Source organism: Stegostoma tigrinum, chromosome 43 (genome assembly GCF_030684315.1).
Source record: "Stegostoma tigrinum isolate sSteTig4 chromosome 43, sSteTig4.hap1, whole genome shotgun sequence".
Lineage (NCBI taxonomy): Eukaryota > Metazoa > Chordata > Chondrichthyes > Orectolobiformes > Stegostomatidae > Stegostoma > Stegostoma tigrinum.
In genome coordinates, this window is record NC_081396.1 from 12,785,124 (window position 1) to 12,802,255 (window position 17,132).

The window sequence follows — 17,132 nt, forward strand, 5'->3', positions numbered from 1 at the left end:
GGGGTGAAAGATATAGGACGGATGTCAGAGGTATTTTCTTTACTCAGAGTAGTAAGGGAATGGAATGCTTTGCCTGCAATGGTTGTAGATTCGCCAACTTTAGGTACATTTAAGTAGTCATTGGATGAGCATATGGACATACATGGAATAGTGTAGCTTAGATGGGCTTCAGATCGGTATGACAGGTTGGCACAACATCGAGGGGCGAAGGGCCTGTACTGTGCTGTAATGTTCTATGTTCTATGTTCTATGCAGACACTGCCTTAAGCTTCCTGACTGAATAGAATTAGCGTTAAACTGTCTCAAATAAGGTTAAGTGAGGAACATTTGTCAAGGTGTGAGACTTGTAAATTATGTAACTTCTGTCGCTGACAAAGGGGCCAGGGCACTGACTATGTTCAAGCCAGACACATCGGCAACTTGAAATTACAATCTGTCTCGTTAACAACTTGAAATCATCTCCTGCCATTAGCAGCCACTTCATGAACGATCGATACCATATCCTGGTCTTATGTTCTTGATGTAATAATTGTTTTGTATCCTGTCTTTGTCTGTTGTAATAATTGTTTCATGTATCATGTCATTGTGAGATGTGAAATTGTTTTCTGTATTATGCACTTAGTGAAGTATAAAACGCGGGGACTGTCCGTTGCTCGGGAAGAATTACTTACGAGACTCTGCACTCTGTGCCAGGTTAAGTACAATGATTCTCCACAGCTTGTACTTGCTTTGTAATAAAAGAATGTGTGTTTTTCTCAACAGATCAGTGTCTTGTTATTGCATCAATTCCGTGGGGGTTTCCAAAAACAAACCTGACACCATGAGTGAATAAAAAAGTTATAATATTTGATCCCAGATCCCCATCTCTACAGTTCCATCCATTTTGGCAGCTCCCACTCTCTTCATGCCTTGTCGTTGGTCTGTGGCCTTGTGTCCACTAATATTTGTTTGGAATCAGCTTGACTCTGAGGTCATCTATTTCTGTTGTTGGGTTGCACTTCTCTTTCTCTGGGGAGGTTTCGATTTCTTGCCAGACCTTGAATTTGCGCGGTGCACTCACCGTGTCCAAGTTATTCTTTCAACGGAACAGATTGAAGCTTGGATAACTATGTCCGTCATTACCCCCAATGGCTCCATTATTGAATAATTACATTCAGTATCTGGATTTCTAGTTTGGCATACCTAGAGCCCCATCTCTGTTTCTAGCAGATAGAAGGCTCTCTGTTGAATACGGTAGGACATGCAGAATCTGGTTGAGTTCTGGATTATTAAGTTTACAGAATGTATTCTGAGATGTTTCACCAAGGATTAAGAGGTAGTACAACTTGGGTAGTATGCATCTTTCGCAGTTTGATCTTTTGTATTCATCTGATGGGTCACAGATCAGTGGTTTCCAGTTTGGAAACCCAGTGTTTGAGGCTCTCTTCTCAATCTCCTTCTGTGATATCTACCCATGGGTACTGTCAGGGGCCTGTAGAATACTCCCAACTCTTCCCCTTTTTATTTCTTTCTTCCAACTATATGGATTCTACAGGTTCTAATCAAAAGTCATTTCTTCTTACATCATACTTATTCCATCACAAATCAAAGCTACCCCACCACCCATTCTTTGCTGCCTATCCTTTTCAAAAGTCACATTCCCTGAGTATTCAAATTCCAGCTTTGATCTCTTTATAACCATCTCTCCGGAATAGTTTTTAGGTCATTGCCATTAACCTCTATTTGTATCATTAATGCATTTAATTTTCACCAAGGCTGCAATCAAGTTGTGAAGAGTGAGTTTAGTTTTGTCACACAGGACGTCATTTGTGCCTTTGGAAGATGCAGTTTCTGGACTGTAATGGAATAGAATAATAAGAGAAATTTAAACAGGAAAATCTGGGAAAGTGGGGCACAGATTTGGGAGTTGATGAAATGTTTGAGGACTTCAGAGAAGGGAAAATTGGAGATGGGAAAGCAGTTTGCATGAACACTGGGAATCAAGGATTTGTTTAGTTGGAGGGGGTGATAATGACAGATTTGAAGTAACTCTCTTTATTGAGGGAAGTTTTAGCAATTTCTAAGCGATTGAGAAGTTGTATGGCCAGCTGTTTTGTGGGAATCAAGCTGATGCAGCAAGAGATGGGTCTTGTAACCAGCTTGTGCACTGAGAGGAGATAACTCATGGGAGAGGGGAAGAAAAAGTGCATTGAACACTCAGGCAAGGTAAAGATTTAGAGGCAGTCTGACCCAAAGGATGACGTGTGTTAGTGAGTGAGGCAGCTGATCTGATTATCTCAATCTTAGAGACAATGAGGCTCCATGAGCTCCTCACATTTGTTGTTGAAATTGAGGATGGAAGAGACAAGAGAGGGAGTGTGCTTCAGAAGGGACAAATTTAAGTTGGAGAAAAGAAAAAACCCTTGATAAAATCTGTGATTAACACAAAGCTGATATATTTGCCTTTGCCTACAGTATTCACATATATAACTGGACTGGAGTGTATTAACACGAGCTGAAACAAACCCCAAAGAACATAGTTCGATCCTGAATGTGATTAACAGCACAATCCAATCATGTGAGCTTGACAGCATTTCAGCAAATGGGATAGCTGAATGAAACCTCTCCCACACTGAACACGTGAATGGTTACTCTTCAGTGTGAATTCACTGGTGTACTGTGAAGTTAGGCGATTTCTTGAACTAAGTCTTGCATTGAACTGTATTTTTCAGTGAGAAACCAATGATGGAACACCAGTATAGACATTTAAATAGTCTTTCATCAGTATGAACATAGAACATAGAACAATACAGCGCAGAACAGGCCCATCGGCCCTCGAAGTTGCGCCGACCTGTGAACCAATCTAAGCCCCTGCCCCTACACTATACCATCATCATCCATATGCTTTTCCAAGGACTGTTTAAATGCCCCTAATGTGGCTGAGTTAACTACATTGGCAGGCAGGGTGTTCCACACCCTTACCGCTCTCTGAGTAAAGAACCTGCCTCTGACATCTGTCTTAAATCTATCACCCCTCAATTTGTAGCTATGCCCCCTTGTACAAGCTGAAGTCATCATCCTCAGAAAAAGACGCTCACTCTCCACCCTACCTAATCTTCTGATCATCCTGTATATCTCTAGTAACTCCCTCCTTAGCCTTCTTCTCTCCAATGAGAACAGACCCAAGTCCCTCAGCCTTTCTTCATAGGGCCTGCGCTCCAGACCAGGCAACATCCTGGTAAATCTCCTCTGCACCTTTTCCAATGCTTCCGCATCCCTCCAGTAATGGGGCGACCAGAACTGCACGCAACATTCCAAATGAGGCCGCACTAGCATTTTGTACAGTTGCAGCATGACATCACAGCTCCAGAACTCAATTCCTCTACCAATAAAACCTAACACACCGTAAGCCTTCTTAACAGCACTATCAACCTGGGAGGGAACTTTCAGGCATCTCTGCACATGAACACCAAGATCCCTCTGCACATCTACACTACCAAGAATCTTTCCATTGACCCGGTATTCTGCCTTTCTATTATTCCTCCCAAAGTGAATCACCTCACATTTATCCGTATTAAACTCCATTTGCCACCTTTCAGCCCAATTCTGCAGTTTATCCAAGTCCCTCTGCAACCTGCAACATTCTTCCACACTGTCCACCACTCCACCGACTTCAGTGTCATCTGCAAACTTACTCACCCATCCACCTATGCCTGCATCCAAGTCATTTATAAAAATGACAAACAGCAGTGGTCCCAAAACAGATCCTTGAGGCACACCACTAGTAACCGGACTCCAGGCTGAATATTTTCCATCAATCACCTCTCGTTGCCTTCTTACAGAAAGCCAATTTCTAATCCAAACTTATAAATCTCCCTCAATCCCGTGCCTCGGTATTTTCTCCAATAACCTACCATGTGGAACCTTATCAAAGGCTTTACTGAAGTCCATGTACACCACGTCAACTGCCCGATCCTCATCCACATGCTTGGTCACCATCTCAAAAAACTCAATGAGATTTGTGAGACACAACCTGCCCTTGACGAATCCATGCTAACTATCTCCAATCAAATTGTTGCTTGTTGGATGATTATAAATCCTCTCTCTTATAATCCTTTCTAAATTTTTTCCGACAACAGACGTAAGGCTCACAGGTCTATAATTACCTGGGTCATGCCTACTGCCCCTCTTGAACAAGCACACAACATTTGCAAACCTCCAGTCCTCTGGTACTAAACCTGTAGACAATGAGGACTCAAAGATCAAGGCCAAAGGTTCCGCCACCTCCTCCCTAGCTTCCCAGACAATCCTCGGAAAAACCCCATCTGGCCCAGGGGATTTATCTACCTTCACGCCTTCTAGAATTGATAATACTTCCTCCTTACTAACCTTAATCCTTCCAATTCTAGTAGCCCATAACTCAGTCATCTCCTCTACAATATTCTCCTGTTCCTCAGTGAAAACAGATGAGAAATAATCATTTCGCACCTCTCCAATCTCCACAGGGTCCACACACAACTTCCCAATTCTGTCTTTGACTGGCCCTTTTCCTACCCTAGTCATCCTCTTATTTCCCACATACCTATAGAGAGCTTTCGGATTCTCCTTTATTCTACTTACCAATGTCTGCTCATGTCCCCTCCTTGCTCTTCTTAACTCTCTCTTTAAATCCTTCCTAGCTAATCTGTAACTCTCCATCACCTCATCTGAACCATCTCATCGTCACATAAGCCTCCCTCTTCTGCTTAACAAGAGATACAATTTCTTTAGTAAACCACGGTTCCTTTACCTTATCGCTTCCTCCCTGCCTGACAGGGACATACCTATCAAGGACACGCAATATCTGTTCCTTAAACCAGCTCCACATTGATTGTCCCCATCCTCTGCATTTTGCCAACCCATTCTATGCCTCCTAAGTTTTGCCTAATCGCATTATAATTGCCCTTCCCTCATCCATAACTTGCCCTGTGGCATGTTCCTATCCCTTTCCGATGCTAAAGTAAACATAACCGAATTATGGTCACTCTCTCCAAAGTGCTCACCTAGTACTAAAGCAAACACCTGGCCTGGTTCAATACAAGTACTAGATCCAGTGTGGGCTCCACTCCTGTCGGCCCTTCGACATACTGAGTCAGGAAACCCTCCTGCACACATTAGACAAAAACAGATCCATCTGACGTACTAGAATTATGGCATTTTCAGTCAAGGATAACAAAGTGTGAAGCTGGATGAACACAGTAGGCCAAGCAGCATCTCAATAGCACAAAAGTTGACGTTTCGGGCTTAGACCCTTCATCAGAAAAGGGAGGTGGGGAGAGGATTCTAAAATAAATAGGGAGAGAGGGGGAGGTGGACCGAAGATGGATAGAGGAGAAGATAGGTGGAGAGGAGAGTATAGGTTGGGAGGTGGGGAGGGGATAGGTCAGTCCAGGGAAGACGGACGGGCCAAGAAGGTGGGGTTGGTAGGTAAGAAATGGAGGTGTGGCTTGAGGTGGGAGGAGGGGATAGGCGAGAGGAAGAACAGGTTAGGGAGACGAGGACGAGCTGGGTTGGTTTTGTGATGCATTGGGGGAGGGGGAGATTTTGAAGCTTGTGAGGACCACATTGATGCCATTGGGCTGCCGGGTTCCCAAGCGGAATGAGTTGCTGTTCCTGCAACCTACGGGTGGCATCATTGTGGCACTGCAGGAGACCCATGATGGACATGTCACCTAAGGAATGGGAGGGGGAGTTAAAATGGTTCACGACTGGGAGGTGCAGTTGTTTACTGCGAACCGAGCGGAGGTGTTCCGCAAAGCGGTCCCCAAGCCTCCGCTTGGTTTCCGCAATGTAGAGGATGCCACACCTGGTACAGAGGATACAGTATAAGGCATTGGCAGATGTGCAGGTGAACATCTGCTTGATACGGAAAGTCATCTTGGGGCCTGGGATGGGGGTGAGGGAGAAGGTGTGGGGGCAAGTGTAGCACTTCTTGCGGTTGCAGGGGAAGGTGCCGGGTGTGATGGGATTGGAGGGGAGTGTGGAGTGGACAAGGGAGTCACGGAGAGAGTGGTCTCTCCGGAAGGCAGACAAGGGTGGGGATGGAAAAATGTCTTGGGTGGTGGGGTCAGATTGTAGATGGCGGAAGTGTCGGAGGATGATGCGTTGTATCCGGAGGTTGGTGGGGTGGTATGTGAGGACAAGGGGAATTCTCTTAGGGCGGTTATGGTTGGGGGAGGGTGTGAGGGATGTGTTGAGGGAAATGTGGGAGACACGGTCAAGGGCGTTCTCGACCACTGCAGGGCGGAAGTTGCTGTCCTTGAAGAACGCAGCCATCTGGGATGTGTGGGAGTGGAATGCCTCATCCTGGGAGCAGATGCGGTGGAGGCGAAGGAATTGGAAATAGGAGATGGAATTTTTGCAGGGGTGTGGGTGGGAGTTGGTGGGCTTGACGTGTTTGAAGCATTTTAACTCCCCCTTCCATTCCTTAGACGACATGTCCATCATGGGCCTCCTGCAGTGCCACAATGATGCCACCCGAAGGTTGCAGGAACAGCAACTCATATTCCGCTTGGGAACCCTGCAGCCTAATGGTATCAATGTGGACATCACAAGCTTCAAAATCTCCCACTCCCACACTGCATCACAAAACCAGCCCAGCTCGTCCACGTCTCCCTAACCCTGTTCCTCCTCTCACCTAACCCCTCCTCCCACTTCAAGCCGCACCTCCACTTCCCACCTACCAACCTCATCCTGCCTCCTTGACCTGTCCGTCCTCCCCTGACTGACCTATCCCCTCCCCACTTCCCCACCTATACTCTCCTCTCCACCTATCTTCTCCTCTATCCATCTTCGGTCCGCCTCCCCCTCTCTCCCTATTTATTTCAGAACCCTCTCCCCATCCCCCTCTCTGATGAAGGGTCTAGGCCCGAAACGTCAGCTTTTGTACTCTTGAGATGCTGCTGGGCCTGCTGTGTTCATCCAGCTTCACACTTTGTTATCTTGGATTCTCCAGCACCTGCAGTTCACATTATCTCTGATCGCATTTCCAGTCAATGTTAGGGAAGTTAAAGTCTCCCATAATGACCACTCTGTTCTTTTCACTCCTGCCAGAATAGTTTTGCCGATCCTCTCCTCCACATCCGTGAACTTTGCGGGGGCCTATAAAAAAAGTCCCAGCAGTGTTACCTCTCCTCTCCTGTTTCTGACCTTAGCCCATACCACCTCAGTAGACGAGTCCTCGTCAAAAGTTCTTTCAGCCACCGTTATACTGTCCTCGATAAACAAAGCCACACCTCCCCCTCTTTTACCACCTTCCCTGACCTTCATGAAAGATCTAAACCCTGGAACCTGCAACATCCATTCCTAACCCTGCTCAATCCATGTCTCTGAAATGGCCACAAAATCGAAGTCCCAGGTACCTATCCAAGCTGCAAGCTCACCTACCTTATTCCAGATACTCCTGGCATTAAAGTAGGCACACTTCAATCCAGCTTGCTGTCTACCAGCACACTCCTGTGACAGTGAGGTCCTGTCCATGTCCTCCCTACGCTCATCCTCCTGAGTACTAGGACTACACCTCAGTTCCACATCCCCCTTCTGAGCTAGTTTAAATTCACCCGAATAGCACTAGCAAATTTCCCACCCAGGATATTAGTGTCCTTCTGGTTCAAGTGGAGACCGTCCTGTTTGTAGAGGTCCCACCTTCCCCAGAATGAGCCCCAATTGTCCATGTACCTGAAGCCCTCCGACCTGCACCATCCCTGCAGCCACGTGTTCAGCTGAAATCTCTCCCTGTTCTTTGCCTCGCTATCACGTGGCACGGGTAACAAACCAGAGATAACCACTCACGCTGTTTGTTCTAGCTCTCAGTTTCCACCCTTGCTCCCTGAAATCCTGCCTGACATCCCTATCCCTCTTTCTACCTATGTCGTTGGTGCCTATGTGGACCACGACTTGGGGCTGGTCACCCTCTCCCTTTAGGACCCCAAAGACACAATCCAAGAAATCACGGACCCTGGCACCTGGGAGGCAACACATCAACCGTGAGTCTCTTGTTCCCGGCAAACCTTCTATTAGTCCCTCTAATTATTGAGTCCCCAATGACTATCACTCTCTTCCTATCCCCCCCTTCCCTTCTGTGCAAGATGGACAGACTCTGTGCTGGAGACCTGTACCCTACTGCATGCTCCTGGTAAGTCCCCCTCCCCCCCCCCAACAGATCCAAAACAGTATACTTGTTTTTCAGGGGAACGACCACGGGGGATCCCTGCACATTGATGGGACAAAAATTCTGAGACTTCTAAATCACCTGGCATAGCATTAACATTTAAGCAGTCTCTCCCTAGCGTGAATTCACATCAATGGGTTAGATAACTGAGAAAATTGCTTCCTACACTCACAGTGAATGGTTCCTCCTCTGTGTGACTGTGCCACTGACTTTCCAAGTCAGAGGGGGAATTGAATTCAGTCTTCATATTTCTACAGTTTCACCCAAGTGTAACCGCCCTGTGTCTCAACAGACCAGGCAATCTGCTGATTCCTTGTCCACACAGAAAATGTGCATGTTTTCTCCCATTTGCTTTTTCCTTCCATGTTCAAAATTTAATGATATTCAGGTTATAATAAACTGGGTGAGTCAGATAGTGATGTCATGTTCAGTTTAGTTTCCTGACTCCCAGTCCTCTCCTTGTATGGTCCTATGAAAATGACTTAAGAAAGAAAAAAAGTGAAAAAGAGTGAGCCCATAGAACCACAAAGGCAAATTGTGAAATTGTTCTTTGTTCTTTGAGCTGAATGAGCCTGGTAATTTGTAAGATTGGCAATAAACTAACGTGACTGTGAAAGTTGTCATAAAAATCCACTGGTTGAGAGAAATAAATTTTTTACCCAGATTAGGTGTCTTAGGGAGTAGACAGAAACAGAGAAGAAACTAGTGAAGTAGCAGTAATTTATTTTTATAACTCAACCAGAACTCTGACAAAATCTCCCAAGCCCTCAAACTCCATCAGTGTGAATGACCAGGGAGCAGTGTATTTGAACAACAAAACATTAAAGTTTGCTCCCAAACACACACTGGCATGACTAGTCTGACACCCAGAATTGGATGAGCAAGGCATTTCCACCCTTTAAATACTGGGAAGACTGATCCCATTTGTCTTCAGTGCCAGCTACAAAATCCACTCCCTCACCATCAATTCCGCCCCTCTCTCTGAGGGTGAGCAGGCTGTTTGCAACCACAGTGAAATATTACACCCTCTACATCCCCATCATCACCAAGACCGACTGCTCCCACTTGAGTAATAAAAATGGATGATGTTGGAAATATTCTACAGGTCAGGCAGTGTCTGTGAAGAGAAAGAGAGTAAATCTTTCAGCTCACAACAACCTGCATCAGAACTGGGAAAGGCGGATACAGCACAATTTTTAAGTGAGTGAGTAGGAATTGGAGGGGAAAAAGTACGACGGCTTTGGGTTACAGCAGATCCACTTCAGTAAATTGCCAACTTTACCTCTGCCTCAGCTCAAATATTTTTAAATCTCTCACCCTTTCCACTCTTACCTCTATTCTGTTCAATGCTGACACCTTCCTACCTAAACTCCTATGTCCAACCAAATATAAATTGGTAATCATCCAAACATGAATGCCCATGCCAGTACTCACAAAGTCCTTTATACTGTCAATCATTTTTCCTATTGATCTACAAAGACTTCCACTTAAGCCATCCCTCAAATTTTAAAATTCACTCCCTTGCTGTCCAGTCTTTCATGTTTTGTCTTATTTTCTCTATTATGTTCAAAAATGGTTTCCCAGAAATCCCTGTCATCCAGGATAGAAATTCACAACATTGCTTCCTTCTAACTGAGGATCAGTCATAGGATCATAGAGATCTACAGCACAGAAAGACCTTTCAGCCCATTGTGTCCACACAAGTCAAACACAACCACCTCTCCGTTCTAATCCCATTTCCCAGCACTTATCCCAAAGTCTTGTATGCCTTGCTTTCACAAGTGCATATCTAAGTAACATTCATGCCACAAAAATAGCCAGGCTATGACAATTATCAATAAGAAACAATCTATTCTTTGCCCTTTGACATTCAATGGTATTTCCATCACTGAATTTCCCACTTTCAATATCCTTGGGGTCACCATTGACCAGAAACTTAAGTGGGCCTGCTACATGAACACAGCGAGTACAATAGCAGGTCAGAGACTAGGAATACTGCAATGAGTAACTCACTTCCTGACACCCCTAAGCCAGTCTATCTATAAGGCACAAGTCAGGAATGTGATAGAATACCGTCCATTTTTCTGAATGAACACAGCAGCAGCAATACTCAAGGTGGTTGATCCCATCCAGAACAAAGCAAACAGCTTGATTGGCATCATATCCACAAGCATCCATTTCCTCCACCACCAACATTCTGTAGCAGCAGTGTATATTATCTACATGATGCACTGCAGAAATTCACCAAAGATGCTCAGACAGCACCTTCCAAACACATGGCCACTTCCATCTAAAAAGGACAAGGGCAGCAGATGCATGGAAGCATCACCAATTGCATGTTCCCTTCCAAGCCACTCACCACCTTGACTTAGAAATATATCACTGTTCCGCTGCTATCGCTGGGTCAAATTCCTGGAAATCTCCCCAACTGTTTCTCCCCTCTGCCACCGCTTCAAATGACATTGTGGGTCAACCCACAGCAGGTGGACTGCAGTGGTTCAAGAAGACAGCTCATCACGACCACCTCCATGGAGGCCAAGTCTTTGGATACTTTCAAGAAAGAGATAGATAGAGCTCTTAAAGATAATGGAATCAAGGGTTATGGGGATAAGGCCGGAACAGGATACTGATTGTGGATGATCAGCCATGATCATAATGAATGGTGGTGCTGGCTTGAAGGGCCGAATGGCCGACTCCAGCACCTATTGTCTATTGTCCTCAAGGGCAACTATGAACAGGCAATAAATGCTGCCGGCCAGTGACACCCACATGCCTTGACTGTTTGAAAAATATTCTCAGAAGTTATCACCATTTCTGCCTCTGTCACCCCTACAGGCAGTGAGTTCAGATTCCCAACACGCTCTGGGTGAAAAGGTTTTTCTCGCATCTCCTTTAAATCTTAAGTATGTTGGTCCTGGTCATTGATACCTCCATCAAGGGAAAAAATTCCTTGTTGTTGACCACATCAATGCCCCTCATAATTTTATATATCTCAATTACATTCCCTCTCAATCTCCTCTGCTGTAGGGAAAACAATTCCACTGTGTCTAATCTCTTTTCATAGCTGAAATTCACCAGCCCTGGTAATATCCTGGTTAATCCCCTCTGCATCCTCTCCCGTGCTATCGTATCCCTCGCATAGTGTGAATTCCAAAACTGCAAACAATAGTTTTCCTGTGCCCTAACCAATGTTTTGTACAGTTGCAGCATAACCTCCCAAATTCTGTGCCTTAGCTAATAAAGACAACTATCCCACATGCCTTGTTAACCTTTTGATCTACTTGCTGTGATACCTTAAGGGATCACTGGATAAGAACACCCAGGGTCCTTTGATTCTTGGTACTTCCCAGGGTCCTACAATTCTCACTGGAAATCTGAGTCAGAAAAATAAACACTCCTCAATCATCACCCTCTGCTTCCTGCCACTGAGCCAACTGTGAATCCAATTTGCCAAATTTCCTTGGATCCCATGGGCACTTAACTTTGCTATCTCCACATGGATAATTGACAGTAGTTTCTCCCTGCTGCAACTCACTATTGCTGTCAGAACTCATTTACGTTTCTAGATTCAATTCTGTCAGCAACACCTCCACCAAAATAAAAGCGAAAGAATAACAGCAGGGACAGAAACAGATAATGCTTCAAGGAATGAGAAACAAATGACAGAGAATAGAAATAGAGTGGAATCTTAAGGTCTGTATGCTGTCTGAAGTGCAAAAGAAATGGAACGCAGTGCAGAAAATTAACATCCTGACTGTAAAAGATCATGTAAGAAAATAAAATTGGTAAGTCAGCAGCACATGGTGAAGGTATGGGCAAAAGTGGAAACCTCGTTTAGCACTGTCTGGAAATGCAAGAATAAAATCGTAGGCAGAGCTAAAATATATCTATTATTAGAAATTGAGCAAGTTAGACATGGCAGAAAGAAGATCAATGAAAGCAAAGTTGAAACAGAGAAATGTTGGACATGGATTCAGATCGAAAGTAAAGGAACTAGACGAGCCCCGGAGCCAGTGAACATCTCACTTATGACAAGCGCAACACTGAAGTCTTTACTATGTAGATAAATGGGCAAAAATACTCTGAACACAAACCATCTTCAATTTTAAAGTCTCCCTCCAGAACCTGCAGTTAGAAACACTGGAGTCAGAGAACAATCTCACAGTTAAGGAAATCGCCAGGGAGCGGGTGATGTCACCATGCAGCTGTTGTTGTGCGTTGACATCACACACAGGAACTCAGAGCATCTGGGTCTGTGTGAACCAGAGATCATCACACATTGTGAAGGACGGGAAGGTCGCTGAGTGTGAATGGGGCAGAGGAGATTTACCAAAATAGTCCAAGAAACGAGGGATTTTAGTTGGTAAGGTTAATTAAGAAAGAATGAGATTGTTATCCTTGAACCCAAATAATTTGGAGGAGACAATTCTGAAGAAGGGTGACTGGACTCAAAAGACTCATTTTCATTCATTCATGGGATGAGGACACCGCTGCCTAAGCCGGTATTTATTGCCTATTCACAATTGCCTACAGGGCAGTTAAGAGTCAACAACATTGGTGGCATCGCATTTAGGCCAGACCAGGTAAGGATGGCAGTTTCCTTCCCTTCAGGACACTAGTGGACCAGAGATAACAGAGTATGGAGCTGGAGGAACACAGCAGGCTAGGTAGCATCAAAGGAGCAGGAAAGTTAACGTTTTGGGTCCTTTCCTGCTCCTCTAATCTGCCTGGTCTGCCATATTCCTCAAGCTCCACACTGTGATGTCTCCGACTCCAGGCTTTTCCCCGCTACAATGGGGCATACATTCATGGCCATCATTCCAGATTTTTAATGAATTCAATTCCACCAACTTTCACAACAGAATTCGAACACAAGTCCTCAGAACATTGGAGATAACGAAGTGTGGAGCTGGATGGACACAGCAGGCCAAGCAGTATCTTAGGAGCACAAAAGCTGATGTTTCAGGCCTTGATCCTTCATCAGAAAAGGGGGATGGGGAGAGGATTCTAAAATAAATAGGGAGAGAGGGGGTGGCAGACCGAAGATTCCATCCCCTATTCCCAATACCTTTGCCTTCACAGCATCTGCTCCCAGGATGAGGCATTCCACTCCCGTACATCCCAGATGTCTTCGTTCTTCAAGGACCACAACTCACCCCCTGCAGTGGTCAAGAATGTCCTTGACCGTGTCTCTCGCATTTCCAGCGCCTCATCCCTCACACCCAGCCCCAGCAATAACTGCCAAAAGAGAATCCCCCTAGTCCTCACATACCACCCCACCAACCTCTGGATACAATGTATCATCCCTCTGACACTGCTGCCATCTACAATCCGACCCCACTACTAAAGATATTTTTCCAACTCCACCCTTGTCTGCCTTCCGGAGAGACCACTCTCTCCGCCACTCCCTTGTCCGCTCCACACTCTCCTCCAACCCCACCACACCTGGCACTTTCCCCTGCAACTGCAGGAAGTCCTAAATCTGCCCACACACTGCCTCCTTCACCCCCATCCCAGGCCCCAAGATGACTTTCCACATCAAGCAGATGTTCACCTGCACATCCGCCAATGTGGTATACTGTATCCACTGTACCCGGTGTGGTTTCCTCTACATTGGGGAAACCAAGCAGAGGCTTGGGGGCCGCTTTGCAGAACACCTCCACTCGGTTTGCAATAAACAACTACACCTGCCAGTCGCGAGCCATTTCAACTCCCCCTTCCCATTCCTTAGATGACATGTCCACCTGGCCACCTGCAGTGCCATAACGATGCCACCCGTAGGTTGCAGGAATTGCAACTCATATTCCGCTTGGGAACCCTGCAGCCCAATGGTATCAATGTGGATTTCACAAACTTCAAAATCTCCCCTCCCCCCACTGCATCCCAAAACCAGCCCAGCTCATCCCTGCCTCCCTAACCTGTTCTTCCTCTCAACTATCCACTCCTCCCACCTCAAGCCACACCTGCATTTCCTACCTACTAACCTCATCCCACCGCCCCCCCGATGGGTCCATCCTCCCCAGACTGACCTATCCACCTCCGCACCTCTCCACCCATACTCTCCTCTCCAACTACCTTCTTCTCTTATCCATCTTCGGTCCACCTCCTCCTCTCTCCCTATTTATTTCAGAATTGTCTCCCCATCTCCCTTTTCTGATGAAGGGTCTAGGCCCGAAACGTCAGCTTTTGTGCTCCTAAGATACTGCTTGGCCTGCTGTGTTCTTCCAGCTCCACACTTTGTTATCTCGTATTCTCCAGCATCTGCAGTTCCCATTATCCCCAGAACATTTTTGAGTTTCTGGATTAACAGTCTAGTTTCTCCCCAATGATGCTGCCAGATCTACTGAATTGGTCCTGCAATTTCTGGTTTGGTTTTCGATTGGAGGGTGATTTGACACAGTTACACAAGATTACAATGAGTTTGGATAATGTAGAATTAAAGTTTTTCCTATTATGTGATCATAACATAATTAAGGGACAGAGGTTTCAGAGTTTCAATAAGATCTATAGAGGAGTAGTGAGAAAGATCGTACTTTTACAGCGACAGAAAAAAGACCTAGAACTCACTACTTACCCTCAACTGTCCTTAATGCCCAGGCTCTAATGAATCGAGGTACACTGTCGGACCTCAATGTGACGATTGGTTTCAGTTTCCCGAATGTAAATCCTCCATTTGCAACACTCTGAAAAACGAGTTCACGAGAGTTACTGTCCTCTGTCCAGGATAGAAATTCTCTTCTTCGGCGGCTGTTAAGCAAAGCCCGCTGGGTGTCTATGATACCTCTAGTGCACACCGTCTCCAAGCGCCTCCCACTCGCACCATCTCCTTCCGATCCCTCGTTCGTCCAAACCTCAAATGCACCGCCACTGCACGATGACGGTCACAGACATAAACATTAACCCCGCCCTCGATCATCCCTATTGGTTGGAGAAGCACGCCTCCCACCCTATCGGTCACGAGCTGACGTCAATTCGCCAGGTCCCAGGGCTGCTTCCCATTCCGTCCATTGGAGCTGTACTTTGTGTGGAGAAACGTTGCAAAAATCTATTTCCATTCCCTTGCCCATAACCCCAACCCCCACAACAAACGTCTTTAAACAGTTAAATTCCAAATCTCTTGACAACAACTACTAAACCTGCTTCCAGCTGCCATTCAAGATAATAGGAACTGCAGATGCTGGAGAATCCAAGATAATAAAATGTGAGGCTGGATGAGCACAGCAGGCCAAGCAGCATCTCAGGAGCACAAAAGCTGACGTTTCGGGCCTAGACCCTTCATCAGAGAGGGGGATGGGGTGAGGGTTCTGGAATAAATAGGGAGAGAGGGGGAGGCGGACCGAAGATGGAGAAAAGAAGACAGGTGGAGAGAGTATAGCTGGGGAGGGAGGGAGGGAGGGGATAGGTCAGTCCAGGGAAGACGGACAGATCACGGAGGTGGGATGAGGTTAGTAGGTAGATGGGGGTGCGGCTTGGGGTGGGGTGAAGGGATGGGTGAGAGGAAGAACAGGTTAGGGAGGCAGAGACAGGTTGGACTGGTTTTGGGATGCAGTGGGTGGAGGGGAAGAGCTGGGCTGGTTGTGTGGTGCAGTGGGGGGAGGGGACAAACTGGGCTGGTTTAGGGATGCAGTTGGGGAAGTTGCCCCACGGAACTCATCTCCAGCTATCTGGGCTCCATTTTCTCCCCTTTGGTCCAGGAACTCCCCACCTATGTCCGTGACACCACCCACGCCCTCCACCTCCTCCAGGACTTCCAATTCTCTGGCCCCCAACACCTCATCTTCACCATGGACGTCCAGTCCCTATACACCTGCATTCCGCATGCAGATGGCCTCAAGGCCCTCCACTTCTTCCTGTCCCACAGGCCCGACCAGTCCCCTCCACCGACACCCTCATCCGCCTGGCCGAACTCGTCCTCACCCTCAACAACTTCTCCTTTGACTCCTCCCACTTCCTACAGACTAAGGGGGTGGCCATTGGCACCCGCATGGGCCCCAGCTATGCCTGCCTCTTTGTAGGTTACGTGGAACAGTCCCTCTTCCGCACCTACACAGGCCCCAAACCTTCCTCCGGTACACTGATGACTGTATCGGCGCCGCCTCTTGCTCCCCAGAGGAGCTCGAACAGTTCATCCACTTCACCAACACCTTCCACCCCAACCTTCAGTTCACCTGGGCCATCTCCAGCACATCCCTCCCCTTCCTGGATCTCTCAGTCTCCATCTCAGGCAACCAGCTTGTAACTGATGTACATTTCAAGCCCACCGACTCCCACAGCTACCCAGAATACACCTCGTCCCACCCACCCTCCTGCAAAAATTCCATTCCTCTGCCGCATCTGCTCCCACGATAAGACATTCCACTCCCGCACATCCCAGATGTCCAAGTTCTTCAAGGACCGCAACTTTCCCCCCACAGCGATCGAGAACGCCCTTGACCGCGTCTCCCGCATTTCCCGCAACACATTCCTCACACTCTGCCTCCGCCACAACCGCCCAAAGAGGATCCCCCTCGTTCTCACACACCACCCCACCAACCTCCGGATACAACGCATCATCCTCCGACACTTCCGCCATCTACAATCCGACCCCACCAACTAAGACATTTTTCAATCCCCACCCCTGTCTGCTTTCCAGAGAGACCACTCTCTCCGTGACTCCCTTGTTCGCTCCACACTGCCCTCCAACCCCACCACACCCGGCACCTTCCCCTGCAACCGCAGGAAATGCTACACTTGCCCCCACACCTCCTCCCTCACCCCTATCCCAGGCCCCAAGATGACATTCCACATTAAGCAGAGGTTCACCTGCACATCTGCCAATGTGGTATACTGCATCCACTGTACCCGGTGTGGCTTCCTCTACATTGGGGAAACCAAGCAGAGGCTTGGAGACCGCTTTGCAGAACACCTCTGCTCAGTTCGCAACAAACAACTGCACCTCCCAGTC

General features: G+C 46.8%; 1 protein-coding gene across 1 annotated transcript in view; it reads right to left on the minus strand.

Annotated features, from left to right (window-relative positions):
* LOC125449029 (zinc finger protein 436-like) overlaps positions 1–15,034 on the minus strand; it is an 86,291-nt gene extending 71,257 nt beyond the window's left edge. The window contains exons 1-2 of the mRNA XM_059641744.1: positions 14,970–15,034; positions 14,763–14,871 (exon numbers count right to left, since the gene is read on the minus strand). The gene's annotated coding sequence lies outside the window, so the exon portion shown is untranslated. The remainder of the gene's footprint in view (positions 1–14,762; positions 14,872–14,969) is intronic.
* Between the last annotated feature and the right edge of the window lie 2,098 nt (positions 15,035–17,132).